The sequence below is a fragment of the Papaver somniferum genome, chromosome 7 (genome assembly GCF_003573695.1).
Source record: "Papaver somniferum cultivar HN1 chromosome 7, ASM357369v1, whole genome shotgun sequence".
In the NCBI taxonomy this organism is placed as follows: domain Eukaryota; kingdom Viridiplantae; phylum Streptophyta; class Magnoliopsida; order Ranunculales; family Papaveraceae; genus Papaver; species Papaver somniferum.
In genome coordinates this window covers 83,660,815-83,681,546 of record NC_039364.1, presented here as the reverse complement: position 1 = coordinate 83,681,546, position 20,732 = coordinate 83,660,815, and the positions used below count along the sequence as shown (strand labels likewise).

Sequence of the window (20,732 nt, the reverse complement as noted above, 5' to 3'; positions counted from 1 at the left end):
CTTCCTATGAGAATATGAGCTTTGATTCTCTAGAGCATTCAGAGAAACAGGATATTTCCAGGGCCAAATTGGAAAAAACGGCACGAGCTTGGCAGCAATCTTAGAGATATCACCCGTGGTTGTTATCACGAATTACATCAAATGCTAGCAGTTTCAAGACATAGTTCACTGTCTCTAGCAAGTAATTCCGGTAATATCTCACTAAGCAAAGGTTCAAGACCTCATGGACACCTCTGCCTAAAATGGTATTTCCTGCGCTTTTATGTTATTTTCGTTTTGATGGTTTTGGTATTACTGGAACTTAGGACCTAAAGGTCACTAAGGGTTCACTAGTTCATGCTTTTTCACTTTGGTAAAAGATACCTATAGTCTCACCATGTGAGAACTAAAGATGAAAGCTCTCAATACTATTATGATTTATGCAATCCATAGTATGACCCTGGGGTCAACACACTTTTGTGTGAGGGAGAGGACGTAGAAATGACTAGTATGATTTCAACACTTGCACGATCAGTCTGTTTGGATCGTGAGGTTGGGATGTTGATTTACCAAGATCTATCTGTGTTTTCATATTTTATTGAGTTTTCATTCATGTGGGGGATTGTTGGAAAACGATTAACAAAAAAAAATTTTTTTTAAAGTTTTAATAAAAAATTATAATTTATTGTTTTATTTTGTGAATGAAACTTTTTAGTACCACATCGTGGAGTTTCCAATTTTTAGTAGTTTTAAGAAACTATATAAACCTTTTAGTCCCACATCGGGGAGTTTTTCTTCTTAAATTGTTTTATTCCATTATATAAAGAAATTCACTACTTTTGTAAAATCTATGGGAAAGGGGTTGCTCTATATTTTAGAGGGACCCCTAAGGGAAAATATTTTATAGCGTTTCTTAAGAGTTCGCGATTTTCCTTGACGGTTTTTTCGGAGTTGCCAAGATCAAGTTGAGCATCTACTACATATGCTAGTAGTAGGTGTAGTAGGGTGTTTTATCCTGGAGATATCCGTCCTGTGAGGGCTATAGCATCACTCTTGAGTGTAGACGGGCGCTAATGTCTTAAGGGCAACGTGTTGAACACGTGACTCACTCTGTTTTTCCAAAGTTTTTCCTTGTTGCTGTTGCGGAGATATAGGGAGCTCATTCGTTTCATCAAATCGATCACTTCCATTATAAAGGAGCTAAGTATCAATTATTTTTGCTTATTTGATTTTTCCTTGTTCTTGATTATTGCACCCAACAGTACATGAATGCCACAACTCAGTAGTGGGTTCATGTTTGGTTGTCATCAATTTGATCTATACAACTTTCCATTAATTAAGGTTAGATTAATACATATAGATAACATTCTAGAGGTGGCTCATGCACATTATAAGTGCTGATCCTTTTTATGAAGGCATGGAATGTACAAAACAAGACAAACCAAATATCAATTTGCTTACATCTGACTAATCTTTTTTATGCAAACTAGGATCACTACTATTTTTTAACCTAATGTTCCCTGCCTTGGTTCCATATTAGATGTTTATATTTCAGTTTCCAACTTAATTGTAAAATGTTTCTTTTTGAGGGGAGCTGCGCATAAAAAATAGTCAATATTGGATAAGACACTATTTTTAGCTCGCCAAATATCTTTCTAAGTTCAAACCCTGTAACCCAATAATGCTTTAGGTTTATACAGGACATAATTTCCAATATGCAAGACCTTATATTATCAATATTGCGAATTTTTCCGGTGCGTATGCACCGGGTTAGAGGCTTGTAATAATAACATCGTACACACAGAGTGCCCATACAAACCATGATTCAGAATATTACCATCAAGATCAGAAAGTTAGTCAAACAAGTATAATATGCACACGAGTGATTTTCCCCAAAATAAGATAGTATATATAATATTAAGACGGAAGGGCATCCGCCATACTAAGTAATATCAAAACGGAAGATAATCCACCATACTATCTTAAGACAATAAATTAAAAGGATATAATACTCAAACGGAAGAGCATCCGCCCTACTAAGTAACATTAAAACGGAAGAGCATCCGCCATACTTTCTTAAGGAAATAAAATTAAAAGATATAATATTCAAACGGAAGAGCATCCGACCTACTAAATAATATTGTCGACGGAAGAACATCCGCCTTACTTAACCTAGCAAGGAGCCGTGGGGAAATACAATCACTCCTCGCAGGGAAATCTCACAATACATATCACACAAAAACACATCATAGCAAACATCGTACATACAGATACAACATAAACATCATACTCAAAGATACAGGAATAGTACATCAAAGTACTCACAATCATGCACAAAAATAGTAAAGTCTCATCACGCCCGCATATAAAGGAAAGCTTAATGATTACAAGAAGGGTACAAGGTTCCCACTTGATTTGATGACAAGCCACTCCTACCTTGAATTTCTCAATCCGCTGGTTCATCCTTTGAATAGATCGTTGTTAATCTAGAATAACTTTTTCCGTTGAGTTTGAATCAACTACTCACGACAACATCATCACCATCATCCAGTGCTTGATCTACAATCCTTCTCTGGATCTTAGAGTTGTTCTTGATTCCTTCATCTCAGAGACAAACCCTAATCTTCGATTTGCGACAACTTCAGTTTCTTATTTTCCCGATCTCAATTATTATCAATACCATCACCAATACTCGACTCTGAAAGTTTCCCCGGAGTTTCTCTTCAAAAATCACAGCCTCAGACCTCTCTCGGAATCGCCAGAGGCGAAGAACAAGAGAAGAAAGAGAAAAGGAAGAAAAAGAAGATAAGAGAAGAAATGAGTTCTTCTCGAACGGTTTTTTAGATAAGACCATGGAATATTACTGTACAAATTTACTATTTTGCCCTTCAAACTCATCTAACGATATCTTCTTCGTCCGGTATCCGAATGACACGTTCGAGTAGTCCATTTCGTATAACTTTTCGACCTCTATCCGATGATACTAGTTTCGAACCTAAATTATTATTATATTAATTTCTATTAATTAAAATCTACGTTAACTAATCGAGTAAATCGTGGTTAGTTTGCCTCTTGACTGGTTTAATAGCGTTGACGAGTTTGAGGGTCCTTACATTCTCCCCACCTTATATCATTTTCGTCCTCGAAAATCAAACCATACTTTTGATCTTCAAAACTCCCCACCTTATATAGAAATGTTATCTCTCAACTAACTGCAAGTACTGCTCATACTTACACACGCGCGAAAATCAACTCATTTTAAATGAGTTTCAAGGAACATGAAAAGAAACACAATTCTAAATGAATTTCTACAACTAAGATCTAAAAAATTGTGGCTCTAGGTTCAGTACAATAATTTTTATTTCAATAGATTATTGGTTCTAAGTACATTAGAAGATATTCTATGGTAAAGTTTATGTTTGAATCTGTAATCTATCAATTAAAATTATCAACCTCAGCTATACCGATTTAAGTACTAACAGATAAATAAGTCTAAATTCTTCACTCTAGTTTTCTATCTCAATAAGTTAATTGTTTCTAATTATATGTAAAAGTACTCAGTAAGTTTCCAAAATGAATTTGGGATTTATCAGATTTACTAAACTCACTAATCACCAGTGTTGGATTGACCAAGTATTCAAAATTTTTAAACTAATTATTCCTTAATTTCTGTCAAAGCTTCTAAATTATAATATAATTGGCTCAACCTACAATTTTTACTTCGTAATATACACAAACATCAAAGAAACACAAATTTGTCAACCAATTAGATCTTTTAGTTCTTGATGACTTTTAGTGATTAAGAATTATCTCACAGCCCATTCCAGTTCTAAACTATTCTGTTTCAAAAACTGTCACTAACTATTATCTATTCCTGCCCATGTAAGATCTAATAGTGAGCTCTTATACCAACTTGTCACTCCCCTAATCTTAAACCTTCTTAGCCAATAGGATTATAGCCTAAACCTGAAGTAACAACATCTCGACCACCGGTCTTAAGGAATATACTTACATAAAGCAAAACAAAACTAATTCCCAAGCACTCTGATACTTTATAGATGAAACTCCCAAAATATATAATTATATATATGTGTATTGATTTACAAACAGTAAGAATTCATATATATGAAAGATACAAAAGCATTCTTAAGCGGCTATCGTTTTAAACTACGGAAGCGGATGTCTTCAAGTACATCATCTCTTCGGTAAACTGAAACTGAAGCGGGAACAAGTGAGCACATCATCCAAAAGGGGTGCCCAATGGAAACATATAACTTTCAAGTAATCACTAACATGCTTTACAGTTCTAAAGACTTTGAATTGGAAGAAAACAAGAAGAACTAATCGTACAACAACTTATGCATCACGAAGCAAGTGTCACTCTAACCTCTCCAAACTCATTGGAGAAGACGACGCGAAAGCAACCCTAATCAATAATAATAACATCGTCCACACAGAGTTCCCATACAAACCATGATTCAGAATATTACCATCAAGATCAGAAAGTTAGTCAAACAAGTACAATATGCACAGGAGTGATTTCCCCCAAAATAAGATAGTATATATAATATTAAGACGGAATGGCATCCGCCATACTAAGTAATATCAAAACGGAAGAGCATCCGCCATATTATCTTAAGAAAATAAATTAAAAAGGATATAATATTCAAATAGAAGAGCATCCGCCCTACTAAGTAATATTAAAACGGAAGAGCATCCGCCATACTTTCTTAAGGAAATAGAATTAAAAGATATAATATTCAAACGGAAGAGCATCCGCCCTGCTAAATAATATTGTCGACGGAAGAGCATCCGCCTTACTTAACTTAGCAAGGAGCCGTGGGGAAACACAATCACTCCTCGCAGGGAAATCTCACAATACATATCACACAAAAACACATCATAGCAAACATCGTACATACAGATACAACATAAACATCATACTCAAAGATACAGGAATAGTATATCAAAGTACACACAATCATGCACAAAGATAGTAAAATCTCATCATTCCCTCATATAAAGGAAAGATTAATGATTACAAGAAGGTTACAAGGTTCCAACCTGATTTGATGACAAGCCACTCCTACCTTGAATTCCTCAATCCGCTGGTTCATCCTTTGAATCGATCGTTGTTAATCTAGAATAACTTTTTCCGTTGAGTTTGAATCAACTACTCACCATCATCCACTGCTTGATCTACAATCCTTCTCTTGATCTTAGAGTTGTTCTTGATTCCTTCATCTCAGAGACAAACCTTAATCTTCGATTTGCGACAACTTCAATTTCTTCTTCTCCCAAGCTCAATTATTATCAATACCATCACCGATACTCGACTCTGAAAGTTCCCCCGGAGTTTCTCTTCAAAAATCACAGCCTCGGACCTCTCTCGGAATCGCCAGAGGCGAAGAACAAGAGCAGAAAGAGAAAAGGAAGAAAGAAGAAGATAAGAGAAGAAATGAGTTCTTCTCGAACGGTTTTTGAGATAAGACCATGGAATATTACTGTACAAATTTACTATTTTGTCCTTCAAACTCATCTAACGATATCTTCTTCGTCCGGTATCCGAATGACACGTTCGAGTAGTCCATTTCGTATAACTTTTCGACCTCTATCCGATGATACTAGTTTCAAATCCAAATTATTATTATATTAATTTCTATTAATTAAAATCTACGTTAACTAATCGAGTCAATAGTGGTCAATTCCTCTCTTGACTGGTTTAATAGCGTTGACGAGTTTGAGGGTCCTTACAATGAGTTTCTTGTGATTTCGTATCAAGACATTTTGATTTTCAAGGATTTTGGTCTGACCATCAATGAGATGATTTATTTGCAGTTAAAGATTTGCATATTCGACCTTTGAGTCATTCTGAAAAAGAATTAAATCTTTGGAAGATTCACCAATCCAGGAGTTGTACTCTTTCCTTGCAATCATATTTTTCAAGACAAGTTATTGAACTAAATCGTATCCTTTAATGTCTTCTTCCATCTCAAGATTTACCACTTCCCGAGGTCTTGAAGAGTTCTCCATTTTTTTTATTAGGGATGGAAAAACAATATAATATATGTTTACGAACAAAATAAGGACACCCTTGTTATGGAAACCCTAAAAAACTCCCAAGAAGACACGGACGTTCGTAGACCAGTTATGGAAAGTTAACGGATAAAAAAAGGATCCAAAAATAAGGAAATACACTATGTGAAAAGACGAGGTACCCAAATACACCACAATCTTTTTATTTGATCACAATGTATTCAATTTCTACCGTGTATAAACCTCTTGGAGATACAACCACTCAAGGAATATTTCAACACAGTGTCCACTTAAAATAGGGTTAGTCCGGACTGGCCTAACTCGTGAATAAATATCAAAGTCAAGTGGAGAAATCCAATACACTTTGTGTGATAGTCTATGGATATGAAATCGAGACAATACTACAACAATGTGTTCACTTGATAATTGTATGGTATAACCGAAACCTTATAAGATAAATATCAAGTGCCTAGTTAACGTACAAATGTATTTACTTTAATTATAATATAAACACAATTATAATGCGGAAATAAAGTAAGCACACACCAGAATTTTGTTAACGAGGAAAGCTACAATCTTGTAGAAAAACCCCGGGACCTAGTCCAGATTTGAATACTCAATGAATTAAGACGCTACAAAAAGGTAAACTTGCAACTTCGTGTAGACAATACTAAGTAAACTAAAATCCTAGTTACTCAGCTTCAACAGTATTCTTGTTTTGATAATATCTAGCAGAACCGAAGTTCTCAATAGATATTTGATACTAGATATCCAAGCAGAACAACGTTCTCTTTAGGACTAAATCTAGTATATATTTTTAATGGTTCACAACAACTTCTTCTTCAAATCTTCAAAGTCTTCAATCTTCGATTTAATCTTCAAAGTAACAACCTGCAAAAACAAACTTGATTCCTTATTGATTTGACGCACAAAATGGAGTCTGTTAACAATGGCAAATCAATGAATCTATCTTACGGATCTAGAAAAACTTAGATCCGTAGAAACGTTAAATATTTGATCTAGTTTGAGTGAGCCTTTTATCAGAAGAGAAGGTTCTCAAGAATAAACAAACTAGGTGCAATCAAAGATTCAACAACCGTTAGTCAATCAAATCAATAATCGAAAACTAAAATAACAATACAATCATCTAGTTCCCACCAACGGTACTCGTAGAGATTCTTGATCCCACAGAAGTCATTAAACGAGCGATCGCAAGAGATTTCGCCTAACTAGGGTACTTTCCTCTCCGGATAGACGGCTCCACCAGTAACAACACAACAAGGTAGTTCCTCTGGCTATTAGGACAGTTTGCTTGAAAATGCAAACTTGGGTATTTATAGATCAAGGTAGTTTGAATATTAAGTAATTACCAATTTTACAATTAATATTCAATTAATATTACCAAAATCTTGATAACCAAATATTAGCTAGTATATAAAATACTTTACTAATATAAATCAAGAGATATGCTTATTAATATCAAATGTGTTAAAAACACATTAATATTTAATTTTGAATTTTCATAATAAATGTGTTAAAAACACATTTCCGAAAATTTTCATTTTGATACAAAATGTTATCATATTAATTCCGAATGTGTTAAAAACACATTTATGAAATTATTATAATAATATATTTTCGAATATTAATATATTAAAAGCATATTTCCAAATATCAAAAGATATTAGGAATATTCCGGTTTGAGTATTAAAGAATATCTTTGAACAATTAATAAATAAGATTTATGCACATGTTCAAAGTATGTCGACATCTTTACTTGGTAAATCCTTTTTCATATTTACCATCTTAGAACAGGTTTGCCACACTTTCAAACAAGTTTAGAATTGACTCATCTGATTTCCAAGAACTATGTGATTTATCAAAAACATTCAATCACCATTCATGGGTTTAACGGTTCTACCAAAACAGGTTTCGGTTCTACCTCCAAGTGGCTACTAGGATCGATCACATTAGTTTCCAAAACATATTATTAACTAAGTACCAGGATTGGCTACCACTTATATATGGTACTTACTTGTAATCGGTTGCACAAGTTATAGGATCGGTTACACCAATTACTAAAACTTTTTAACCTACTACAAGAATCGACTATGCATCTAGTGATTAGTCCCAACCAAGTTCTAGGATCGGTTACCCAATGACTAGGAATGGTCAAACCAATTACAAATATTGATCATACCATCTCAGGTGATTACTTAAGATCGGTTTCACTAATAAAAGTCATACCAATACAAAAGTTAGGCATTGTGAATAGTTTTACCAAGATACATAAACAAGTTATGAGCGGTTATACTAAACACACATATTGGTAATTCAAATATTTGCAATGAATAACAATACTAATAAACCTAGCGATTTCCCTTTCGATTCATAAAATAAGTTTATGAATTGTACTTCGTTTAAACGGATGTAAAACATTGTTTCCTAGGACGAAATCTTCACCCATAACCATACACAATCACAATAGCATTCATACGATTATGTCGATGTCTTATATACGAAGTTCAAAAGATAGACATTATACTTCGTATTATAATTCCTTAACACTTTGATCATAATAATATAGCTTTGCATGTTATGTTTTCAATCTAAAAGATTTGAAAGACACAAGATAGGAATGGAACAATTCAAGTCGTAATTACTAACCTCAAGCTGAAGGAAAATGTCTTTGTTGTCTTCAATCCATCTTCAGATCTTTGTGAGTAACTGGATCACAATAATTCTATCATTTCTAGTCTAACCTATCGAAGTTGACTCTAGTTTACTTATTAAGCGACTCGAATTTTGGAACTAAATATGACAACCAAAGACATACCAACGCTTGGTGGGTTCAACCGAGCGGTGCTCTAACAATCTCCCCCTTTGTCAATTTAGTGAAAAAACTCTATTACATATGGAGATAAACGAATTACAAACATAACTCATTCTACATATGCTAAATTCACATTTCAACAACATAACAACCTGAAGATATTCAAAAATAAATGCCGTTGTTGACATTATAATAACAAAGCTAATACTCCCCCTAAAGGTAAGATAGGTAGATTTTCAGTCCGCACATCTTTGTTATTCCCTTTGTAGTCCATATAACTACAAGTATCAATATGATATGTTACTCCCCCTTAGTCTATGCTTTACTCTTTCGTTAGATATAACGTTTAAGCACCATTGTCCTTTCCTTAGTGATACCAAATCACTTGTTTACTCCATATATTTCTCCCCCTTTTTGTTACAAAATGACAAAGGTACGAGCAAATAAAGGACAAACCGAAAGGATCTTACAAATCTCAAAAGACTTGCAACCTATAAGAGTTAAGCACGAGGGTTCCACACACCATTTTAGATAACCAATATCAAAACCGAAACTACAAAGTATTTTGTTTTGATATGTTACCACGGAAATAATTTCCCGAAGCAATTTTTCCTAATAGTTTAGCAAATCAAAAATTGACTAAGCACCTTAGTTCTTTTGCTAAACCGATTGCACAAATACAATCGCTTGTTCTATAAGACCAAAATAAGATCAGAATTAACTCTATTTTTCTCATAAGGTTCTAATTATTCAAATAATAACTTAGACCTTTCACTTTTAAACAAGACAAGTACTAGGTTAGTTGACTAGCATTTCTTGTTAAGGCATTCGATTAGACTTGAGTAACCGAAACCTCCACTTTGGTAAGTCCAACTAGGATCAAAATTAACTTATTTTCTCTTATCCGGAATTGAATTGGACTAAACAATTCATCCCGAAAACCTTTTTGTTAAGCCATAAACAATTCAGACAAACCAAATAAATCAACTTGCATAATTATTTATCTCAACCGGAAGCAATTGAAACAAACATAGACATTATAGTACTGCAATTGCACCGAAATTTTGTAAGCCTAAACAATTTATATCAAACCATAAAGAAATATAACAATAGTTTTTCTTAACCGGAAACAATTGAATCACACACACATCCATACACAAACAATGGAATAAACATCAATTGTACCGAAATTTTGTTAAGCAAAAGCAATAAATATATGCAACAAAATCAGGCTTTTCTTAAACAGGAAAACGATTAACTAACAAATTCGTTACCTCAAGTTCCGCATCCTCTTCTCTCCATTGTGTTGTCATCCTTTCGCAAAAACATAAGAGAAACAACAAAAGCAACCTTTACTAGAGAAAGGTTTAAATGGTTTTAACTATTACATGTCAATAGTAATAGGCTAATACCAAAAACTCATATGTATACTGTATACACAACTTATGAGCAATAACTTGATAATAGTATAATCGTGACTCACATATGAGATTAATTGTCATCATCCTTTTATGATTATTTGATTAAGCAACCCAATAGGTTAGATATCAAATATGCTAAATCGAAAGTCACAAAATCATAAAAAGGTAACTAATATGAGATCTAATTATCTCATATAACGATGACAACACGGAGCTACATTCATTTGATCAAGAACGTTTAGCACAATATTCTAAATGTCACGAGTATTGAAACTTATCATTCGAGTGTCATCATTGTGATTATATTTTGATACCTCCCTGGTTGTCCTTAGAGAAGACTTTGGACTCCATTTAGAAATGGGTTTTACAGGAGCAATTTTGTTTTCCCTATTATTTCCTCCTGAAATCTTAGACGAATCTCTTGAGGAAACATTAAAGTAACTGAAATGTTGAAAATTCTGAGAATTAGCCTTTCTCCAATTTGGAACATCGGATCTTGTCTTTACAAAGTTATCTCTTCTTTTATTGTTTAAGCGATAATGAGAAAACTTTGTAGAAGCCTGATAGGTAAACTTTGAACTATCATTATAATAATTCTTTTGCTCATTTTTAGGACAATGATGACCTGATTTAGCACGAGAAGCATTATTAAGTTCAACCAATTTTGCAGAGACAGGTTTATCTATGGATTTTTCATTCCTTTTACGGAATCTGCATTCCCTTTCTAAGTGTCCTTTATTTCCACAATAAGAGCAATGCTTAGTAACACACGAATCATGAGATTTATTTTTACTTTGTTGTGGATCCAGATCCTTATGCAGTTTCACTTCTCAATCATGACCTTCTTCAATTTGTTTTCTGTAACTTTCCAAGACTTCAAGGTAAGTTTGACCATCACTTTCACGTTCTATATCCTTATATAGGATATCAAGTTCCTTTTTCATATATTCATTCTCTTTACAAAGTCTATCACATTCAAGTTCCTTTGACTCTGGAGTTACTTCAGTATCCTTTTCAGGTGTGCATTCAACAATTACAGTGAAAGCTTTGTTCTCTTGATCCTTGGAACAATTAGAGCTATCACCATCAATTTGTTCTCTATTCTCTACACATTTCTGTGTTTTTTGAGAAGGAGAAGATGCATCTTTAGAAGAACTCCTTTTCTTTTGTCTTAATAACTTTCTAAATTGTCGTGCATTCGTATCAACACTACAATCCTCAGTTTTTGTATCACAAGAATTTTCTGCCGAAGAACTAGTCATAGTTACAGCTTTAAGGGTAATACCCACTTCATTCTTGGATTGTTATTCAAGGTCAAAGATCATTAATTTACCAACTAGAGCGCTTCTAGATAGTGTGGAAGATCATTTTCTTCCATGATGGCATGCTTTTTAGATTCGTATCTTGGTGGTAAAGACCTCAGAATTTTACACACAATCTCCTCATTTGAAATAGTTTTTCCTAAAGCGTAAGAGGCATTTACTATTTCAGAAAGTTTTTGGTCAAACTCATCAAAGGTCTTTTCTTCATCCATACAAAGGTTTTCCCATTTAGAAGATAGGGTTTGAAGCCTAGCATCCTTTTCAGAGGCATTCCCTTCAAATACGATATTAAGAATATCCCAAGACTCCTTTGATGTTTTACACGTTGTGTCAACGCGAACCTTTTAATCGGGTCTAACTGAACTCATTAGGGTTAGAAATCAAATTCTACATTGGGTGGGTGTGCTAAAAATAAGAAAATGAAAAATTTAATGTTTATGTTCCTTTATCAATTTTGGGTACCTTAGTGGTGAATACTAGCTCTTAAATATTGAGTGTGTCTAAATCTGAATCATGGGTGCCTTAGTAGGCATGTATGCATGATGCACACGTGTAGCATTTGGAAACTGAAAATAAAACTAGAAGTTTTTTTTTTCTTTTCTCACTCCCTTCCCTGTTTTCATTTTCCCCATCTCTTGTTTTTCTCTTCTTTTGGTAAAAATAGAAAACAAAAGAAAAACCTTTCATATCTTTTGGAAGATTCTTCCCCAAATTCCAGTTGTTGATGCTCGAAGCTTGGAGATTTCTTTAATAACAGTGTGTGTGAGTGTGTCATTTATCAGTGTGTGTGTGCCGAGCACGGGTGAGATTAGTGTCGAGAGAATAGAGAATGGGTATATATACTCAGCAGTGTCCTGTACTCAACCTATCTTCTTTTATATCAATATATTGATCAAATCGTCTCAGTAGAAATGTAGATTCACAAATCTAACATGGTATAAGTCCTGAGACTTTCAATTCTCAGGGGTATCGATCCTTTCTGCTGCTAAATCTTACATTCTTTACCAATTTCTTCTGTTACTGATGTTCTTCATCTTCAGTTAGGGTTTATGAAAGATTGATTTCAAGATTCAAGGAGTTTGTAAGAAGAGTTGCTACTGGTGATTTCTTAGTGCGAATTAGGATTTTGATCCTGATGCTTTACTGCTACGTCTTCAAACAGAATTAAGCATAATTCTCAGATTTGAAATTTGGTTTAAATCACCTGAGCTCTTGGGAATTCGGGTTTACAATGTCGTTTTTGGTTGAAACTTGATTCTTCTACCTCAACTTCTTAAATCAAATCAAATTTGGTAATCTCGAATCTCATCTTTTGCTTACTTCAAATTTGATTTTGTGCGTCCGGTTTCTACGTCACCATCTCAACAACATTCAATTTTGTCTTCAAATTCTGTTTTCATCATAACTAGGTTTGAATTTGGCCTAGTTCTTTTATCAAATCCTACTAGTATTGATTCCTGAATCTATTCGATCTGAGCATGCCTATTTCTGCTACAACAGTTAGCTAGAGAGAAGCTTAATTTTGTTCCATTGGATAATGAAGAGCGATTCTTCTTAAATTCAGTAGAATATTGGGGTATGTGTGTGTGTTGATTGTTTGCTGCACCACTGTGTGCTTAATATTTCTTCGGTTAGCCCCTCCTCTCAATGTTACTTTGATACAGTCCTCACAGTAGTGGTATGTGAGTGAGTTGGTTTGTGTGTGTAATGATGAAACTGAAGATGATGCTCTGGGATTGAATTTGGTGATGGTACTGGTATACAAGTTGGAGTTCTCTTTGATGAGTCTGCATTCAATTGAGAATGTGGCCTGCAATCTTTTATCTTTACTGTTGTTTTTCCCTTTTCATTTTAGTGCATAATAATGAGTACTTTCATAAGGTACTGCAATAAGTTACTTCAGTTTTTTGGATTGCTGAAATCAGTCGAAGTATTGGTTATTCATGAATAATTCAAGAGTGAAGATTGAGAATGAGACATCATACTTCAAATGGTTGTTGTTTTTTGGATTTCTGGTTGTTATAGTCTCAGGCTTTGCTTTTTTGGTCTTTCCATCTTGTAACAACATCAACAACCTAGATTGGCTTGTTTTGCTACAACTTTTGGTGAGGTTCTGAGTTACAAATGCTGAAGTTTCATATGCTCTGCCCCAACAAGAACTCGCAACAGATGTCAGGATATTCCTATTTGGGTGATTTTGCTTATTTGAACTTTGTTGGTGTTAATCGTACGTTGCCGCCAAGTACTTCATGGATTCCTATCTCTATTGCAGTTCCTCTCCAGTTAGTGTTTCGTTTAGTATGTTACTACAGTGAGCATCTAATTTGGCATTTTACATTGCGATAATATGCCTGGATATCTACACCACCATCAACTAGTGGTTTATGCGCAAACTTTTTGTTGCATGTTGTTGCTTACTGTGATGTGCTTGTGAGTGAATTGGTGCTGCTGAACTTGAATATTCTTCAGTTGTTTTTGCTAGCAAGTAAGTGTGGTTTATACTCAGAATACGGTGGTGCAGAATCTCCCAATTGTTATGGTTTGTTCTCCACTTATCTGCCCCAACTGCTGCTGCCAGTATACTGGTTTCTCTTTATATCAGGTGATATACTTTTTGTGTTCTGTTGTTGTTGTATTGATCATGCAAAGTACTGTTGAAGTTCAAGCTCATACAACAAGTAGTTCACTACACTCAGCCTTGGTTGCAATTTCCCTACTGTTTGATCTCCTGCAACAACTCATAATGGCCATATTACACTTCAAGTCCTGCAATAACTACTGCTGTTGTTTCTGCATCAATACCGCCTCCTCCAACTGAACATTCTACACCAACTGTAATTCATACTTCTCCCTACTGTTCCTCTGTCTATTATAGATAGAGAATGTGTGTGCTGGTTTGTGTGTGAGTGTGTCATTTATTAGTGCAATCTCATGTTGTCTTTTACAGACCACTTGAAATTGAGGGAGGATAATAGCAGTGTGTGTGAGTGTGTCATTTATTAGTGTGCAGTGTGTGTGCCGAGCACGTGTGAGATTAGTGTCGAGAGAATAGAGAATGAGTATATATACTCAGCAGTGTCCTGTACTCAATCTATCTTCTTTTATATCAATATATTGATCAAATCGTCTCAGTAGAAATGTAGATTCACAAATCTAACATTCTTTGGTAATTGATTTGAGCTTGTCTACAGATTTCTGGATTAAGGGTACCGCTCATTGAGTATTATCGAGTCAAGTTAGGGTTAAAGAAGAGTTAGCCAGACTAAAATTTCTCTCTTTAAAATTAACTGCCGAGATAGATAGAGTTGGAAGCAGAAACAATATTGGTTAAAGGGATGGTGCTTGATTTCGGTATGAAAATTTCCCTTGTTGTGAATTGATTTTGTATTCGATTGAATTCGAGCAAAGAGAAGCAGAGACGGTACAGTGGTCTAACCCAGAGAATAATCTAATTTCACATCATAATGTGAATTCGCAGGTGTAGAAGCTCTAGGAGGTGCTTAATACAACAAGGAAATCAGGTCTCTTGACGCCAACCTAACTGCACATTAAGTGTTTGAGAGAAAGCCTTAAAGAAAAGAAAAGGGTCATAGTGCCAAGAGAACCCTCAAAGATGTTTGGTGGTTTGGAGATAATAAACTAGCAGGTTCAAGGTTGGTTAATTTAACATTCATTTGATTTTGGAGTAAGTTCTTTAATCATAATGTCATATGGTTCATGTGAGTCCTTAATATAAGCTTATGCCTGGAATCTGTTTTGATGAAGATGTAAAATGAGAATCCCATCTTAGCTTATTTTAGTCCGTAGCTAATGGAAGTCTTAAATACTAAGTTTGAAAGCAAAACAATATATTGTTTTTCATTGTATGAGATTAATAATCTTAGGTGTTGCCTGGAGATTCAACTAGATAGGGTTTACTAATTTGCTTATGTGGTCATGTAGTCTTGAACGGAATGGCACTACAAAGGATTTTCATTTTTGATTTGTTTGTTTGGAGTACTTTAATTCCACTCCCCAGTTTGTGTTTAGTGCCATAAGATGGAAGCTTTTTGGGATTTAATTCTTTTAGTTTATGATTAACTTGAACTAGTATACAAGACTACAAAAATCATTTCGTTTGAGTGTTATTTTGGACGTAATTCATACTCTAGTCCTTGCGTTAGTAGTGGGGTTTATCACTCCATTTGATTTTATTGTCTAGTCCTTGATTTTATTAATGCCAACTCCATAAACCGGTGCCATTTGATTTGTCATGGTCTTTGATTTCTCAAGACAATGAATGGAACGAGAAGTTTGATAAATAGGCTTCACCAAGTTCCAGTTCATAAGATCATTAGCTTAATTGTGAACATTTTTTTTTGATAGAGTTATGGCGTCAGGGCACATTTTGTTCCTTTGAATTTTATTACTTCATATCGCAACTTAAACTTACTAGTCATTATTACTGTAATATTGAGTACATTATATACCTCCATTTGTTGCTACTCTAATTTAATGGGCAAGTAGAAACGTGGAATTATCGAACAAGGTTAGCTATTAGTAACTTGCAGATAATTGGTTGTAATATCTATTGATGGTTGAAATATATAGCTGGTCCCGGTTAATACAATTGTGTTTGTATTCATTGTTTTAGATCGGCAAGTAGGATATTTCCTCAACTGTGAATCAAAATGCAGTTGTCTGCACAAATTGTGTTGATTACTTGTTGCTTATGAGTGAGGTTCTAAGTGAAGCTAATTTTCCTTTGAAGGTATATTTGGATGGAATCTTAGTATAATATTCATTTTGATTCACAGTGTGTCTTACGCTCTCTTTAGTAATCTTAATTTGATGTGTTAATTCATCTTGGACACTTGCCTCGGAACTATTGTGTATCTGTGCACTTCTGTGAAATGCTTCCGGGTAGACTCGTTTTCGTAATTTAATATTTCTGTTTGCAGTATTTATCTTATGGACAAAGTAGGATCATTTGTAGACTACAATGAATTTGTCTTATGAACCTTTTGTACATGAAATGCGACAACAGCCTGTACGACAACAATATATTTCAGGGCTATATATTTTAAAGTGCATTATGTGGCTTGTTATTAGTTTGCTTGTAAAATGTATTGTTGTGTTTTATCTCATTTTAGGACTAATGTTACTAAGAGACAATACAGTAAAACCTCTCCGGAAGAATACTCCATATAGGAATAAACTTCATATAAGAATAAAAATTTATGGTCCCGATTTGGGCCAGTTATATTTAAGAATAAACTCCGTATTGGAATAAATCATAAATTTTTCCGGTCCCGTCTTAAGGAACCTACCTCCATATAAGAATAATTGACATTATAATATAAATACTATAGGTCTTGCTATGCATCAAAGTTTAAGATGAAAAGCTTCTTGTAACCATTTTACAAAATCATTTGGCTTCAAAGTAGTTTCGTTGCTTTTTTTGTGCACAATTTAGTGCAAATAACTTTTACTCATATAGTTTCATTGGTTAATTTTCGGTACTATCTTTCACTTATGTAGTTTCATTGGTCAAGTTTCGGTCTCAAAGTTGAGTTTATATTTTTCTAGATACATTTTTGTGTTTCCAATGCATATATGTGTATTTTCTCAAGTGCATGTATGAAAGTTTTTCTTTCGGTCTATTCAAGGCAGACCTCCTATAGAAATAACCTCCATATAAGAATATTTCTTTATGGTCCCTAGGATATTCTTATACAGAGGTTTTACTGTAGTTGTATCTGGAGCTTCTAGCTAAGATTTGTGATTAGTATATTTTCGTTCATGATAATAGGTTAGTTTACTAAACAGAAACGACAAGTAAAGGTAGGACTTTAGATACGACAGTAAAGTGTAAAACAGAATTGCACTTGGTCATAATATGTTTGGTTCCGTATTACTTCGGTTAGGATTCAATAATAAGATAGAATCGCCCTAATTTACTTTCGTGGATTGTACCGGTTATGAATTTGGCCAGGCTATTTTCTTATTGTTTAAAAATGCATATAAAATATGGTGATTCTTTGTAAAAAACATTGGTGTGGCGATACGATTCCTTGGGATACCACCGGTAGCTTGACTGAGTTGGGAATAATTGTGGTTCTGCAACTTAAATGCATCTAGTTAAGTTAGTGTGGTGGGTGGTTCATATTATCTGAATAAAGAATTGACGAACTACGGTCGTGCTTGATCCCTTCGAGCAACAAAGGATCATATCCCTTCCCGTTATGCGGTTCAGCACAACTCTACAAGGTTGTTCATATCATTTGAAAGTCTTGGTTACTGCTTTGCAGTTCATGCCATCTATTCAGAGATGATTGCAACCTTGGAAAGTATATATCATGGGCGACTGGCCAATGATGGTTGGTAACCAGAACTACCTTAATTTTGGCAACTGCCTGTCTGTTATTTTTGGGCAATTGACCCGTGTTAGTTTTGGCAACTGGCCGTCTGTTATTTTTGGGCAGTTGGCCCGTGTTAATTTTGGCAACTGGCAGTCTGTTATTTTGGGGCGCTTGGCCCGTGTTAATTTTGGCAACTGGTCGTCTGTTATTTTTGGGCAATTGGCCCGTGTTAATTTTGGCAACTAGCCGTCTGTGATTTTTGGGCAATTGGCCCGTATTTTGACAACTGGTCGTTTGTCATTTTTGGGCAATTGACCCGTGTTAATTTTGGCAACTGGCCGTATAAATTGTAGGAGTTGGCAACTGGCCTTCTTCCATTTTTGCTACTGGCCACATTAATTGTAGAATCGGCAACTGGCCGCATAAGTTATTGGGATGGCAACTGGCCAAATCTTATTTCAGGCAATCAGCCGTCTCTTATTTATTTTTTGAAATTGGAATCCTTGTTGAATTTTACGAGTATTATGGTATGGGACATATGCTCATAGAATTCTGACCTTGATACTAATGTGATCTCTATCGTGTGCATGATTATGAATGAACAAAAATTTTATTTGAGTGGCGTATCAGAGAGTCGGAGCTTTCCAAGCGGGTCCTAACCCGACCCGCAGGAAGCAAAAATTCTCCGTCACATACGTGGTTACATGATAATGGAGGTCTCAAGTTAAAGCATGAATAATGGCATTCAATCCATCAGAATTTTGCTTCGAAAGCAATTTTTCTTCGTTACTGAACTCCTTTAATTCCTTTAGTCTAAACTCAGTAGTTGAGTTGTTGACAAGTACTTTTAGGTGTTCATATCCATCAATAACTAAAACCCATGTGTTAAGTCACGAGATTTAAGAAAAGATTGCATTGCCATTTTCCACCATAGATAGTTTGAGCCATCAAACCCCGACGGCATGTTAACTGAATCAACCAATTGATTCAAAACTTATAGGTTGGATCACGCCAAACACAGATTGTTATATCTTTTCGTGTTTGCCTGCTCTGATACCAATTGAAAAGACGAGGGTACCCAAATACACCACAATCTTTTTATTTGATCACAACCAATTCAATTTCTATCGTGTATAAACCTCTTGGAGATACAATCACTCAAGGAATATTTCAACACAGTGTCCACTTGAAATAGGGTTAGTCCGGACTGGCCTAACTCGTGAGTAAATATCAAAGTCAAGTGGAGAAATCCAATACACTTTGTGTGATAGTCTATGGATATGAAATCGAGACAGTACTACAACAAAGTGCTCACTTGATAATTGTATGGTATAACCGAAACCTTATAAGATAAATATCAAGTGCCTAATAATTAACGTACAAGTGTATTTACCTTAATTATAATATAAACACAATTATAATGCATAAATAAAGTAAAGCACACACCAGAATTTTGTTTAACGAGGAAAACTACAATCTTGTAGAAAAACCCCTGGACCTAGTCCAGATTTGAATACTCAATGAATTAAGACGCTACAAAAAGGTAAACTTGCAACTTCGTGTAGACAATACTAAGTAAACTAAAATCCTAGTTACTCAGCTTCAGCAGTATTCTTGTTTTGATAATATCTAGCAGAACCGAAGTTCTCAATAGATATTTGATACTAGATATCCAAGCAGAACAACGTTCTCTTTAGGACTAAATCTAATATATCTTTTAATGGTTCACAACAACTTCTTCTTCAAATCTTCAAAGTCTTCAATCTTCAATTTAAACTTCAAAGTAACAACCTGCAAAAACAAACTTGATTCCTTATTGATTTTAACGCACAAAACGGAGTCTGTTAACAATGGAAAATCAATGAATCTATCTTACGGATCTAGAAAAACTTAGATCCGTAGAAACGTTAAATCTTTGATCTAGTTTGAGTGAGTCTTATATCAGAAGAGAAGGTTCTCAAGAATAAACAAACTAGGTGCAATCAAAGATTCAACAACCCTTAGTCAATCAAATCAATAATCGAAAACTAAAATAACAATGCAATCATCTAGTTTCCCACCAACGGTACTCGTAGAGCTTCTTGATCCCACAGAAGTCTTTAAACGAGCGGTCGTAAGAGATTTCGCCTAATTAGGGTACTTTCCTCTCCGGATAGACGGCTCCACCAGTAACAACACAACAAGGTAGTTTTGCTGGCTCTTAGGACAGTTTGCTTGAAATGCAAACTTGGGTATTTATAGATCAAGGTAGTTTGAATATTAAGTAATTACCAATTTTACAATTAATATTACCGAAATCTTGATAACCAAATATTAGCTAGCATATAAAATACTTTACTAATATAAATCAAGAGATATGCTTATTAATATCAAATGTGTTAAAAACACATTAATATTTAATTTTGAATTTTCATAATAAATATGTTAAAAACACATTTCCGAAAATTTCCATATTAATACAAAATGTTATCAAATTAATTCCGAATGTGTTAAAAACACATTTGTGAAATTATCATAATAATATATTTTCTAATATTAATATATTAAAAGCATATTTTTAAATATCAAAAGATATTAGGAATATTCCGGTTTGAGTATCAAGGAATATCTTTGAACAATTAATAAATAAGATTTATGCACATGTTCAAAGTATGTTGACATCTTTACTTGGTAAATCCTTTTTCATATTTACCATCTTGGAACAGATTTTCCACACTTCCAAACAAGTTTAGAATTGGTTCATCTGATTTCCAAGAACTATGTGATTCATCAAAAACATTCAATCACCATTCATGGCTTA

General features: G+C 34.3%; 1 long non-coding RNA gene across 1 annotated transcript; it reads left to right on the top strand.

The window, feature by feature from the left end:
- The first annotated feature begins 12,224 nt into the window (after nucleotides 1-12,224).
- On the top strand, nucleotides 12,225-15,579 carry LOC113297782. The gene is made up of 2 exons (XR_003333715.1): nucleotides 12,225-14,942; nucleotides 15,070-15,579. It is a non-coding gene; the product is annotated as an uncharacterized LOC113297782 (long non-coding RNA).
- Nucleotides 15,580-20,732: the final 5,153 nt, after the last annotated feature.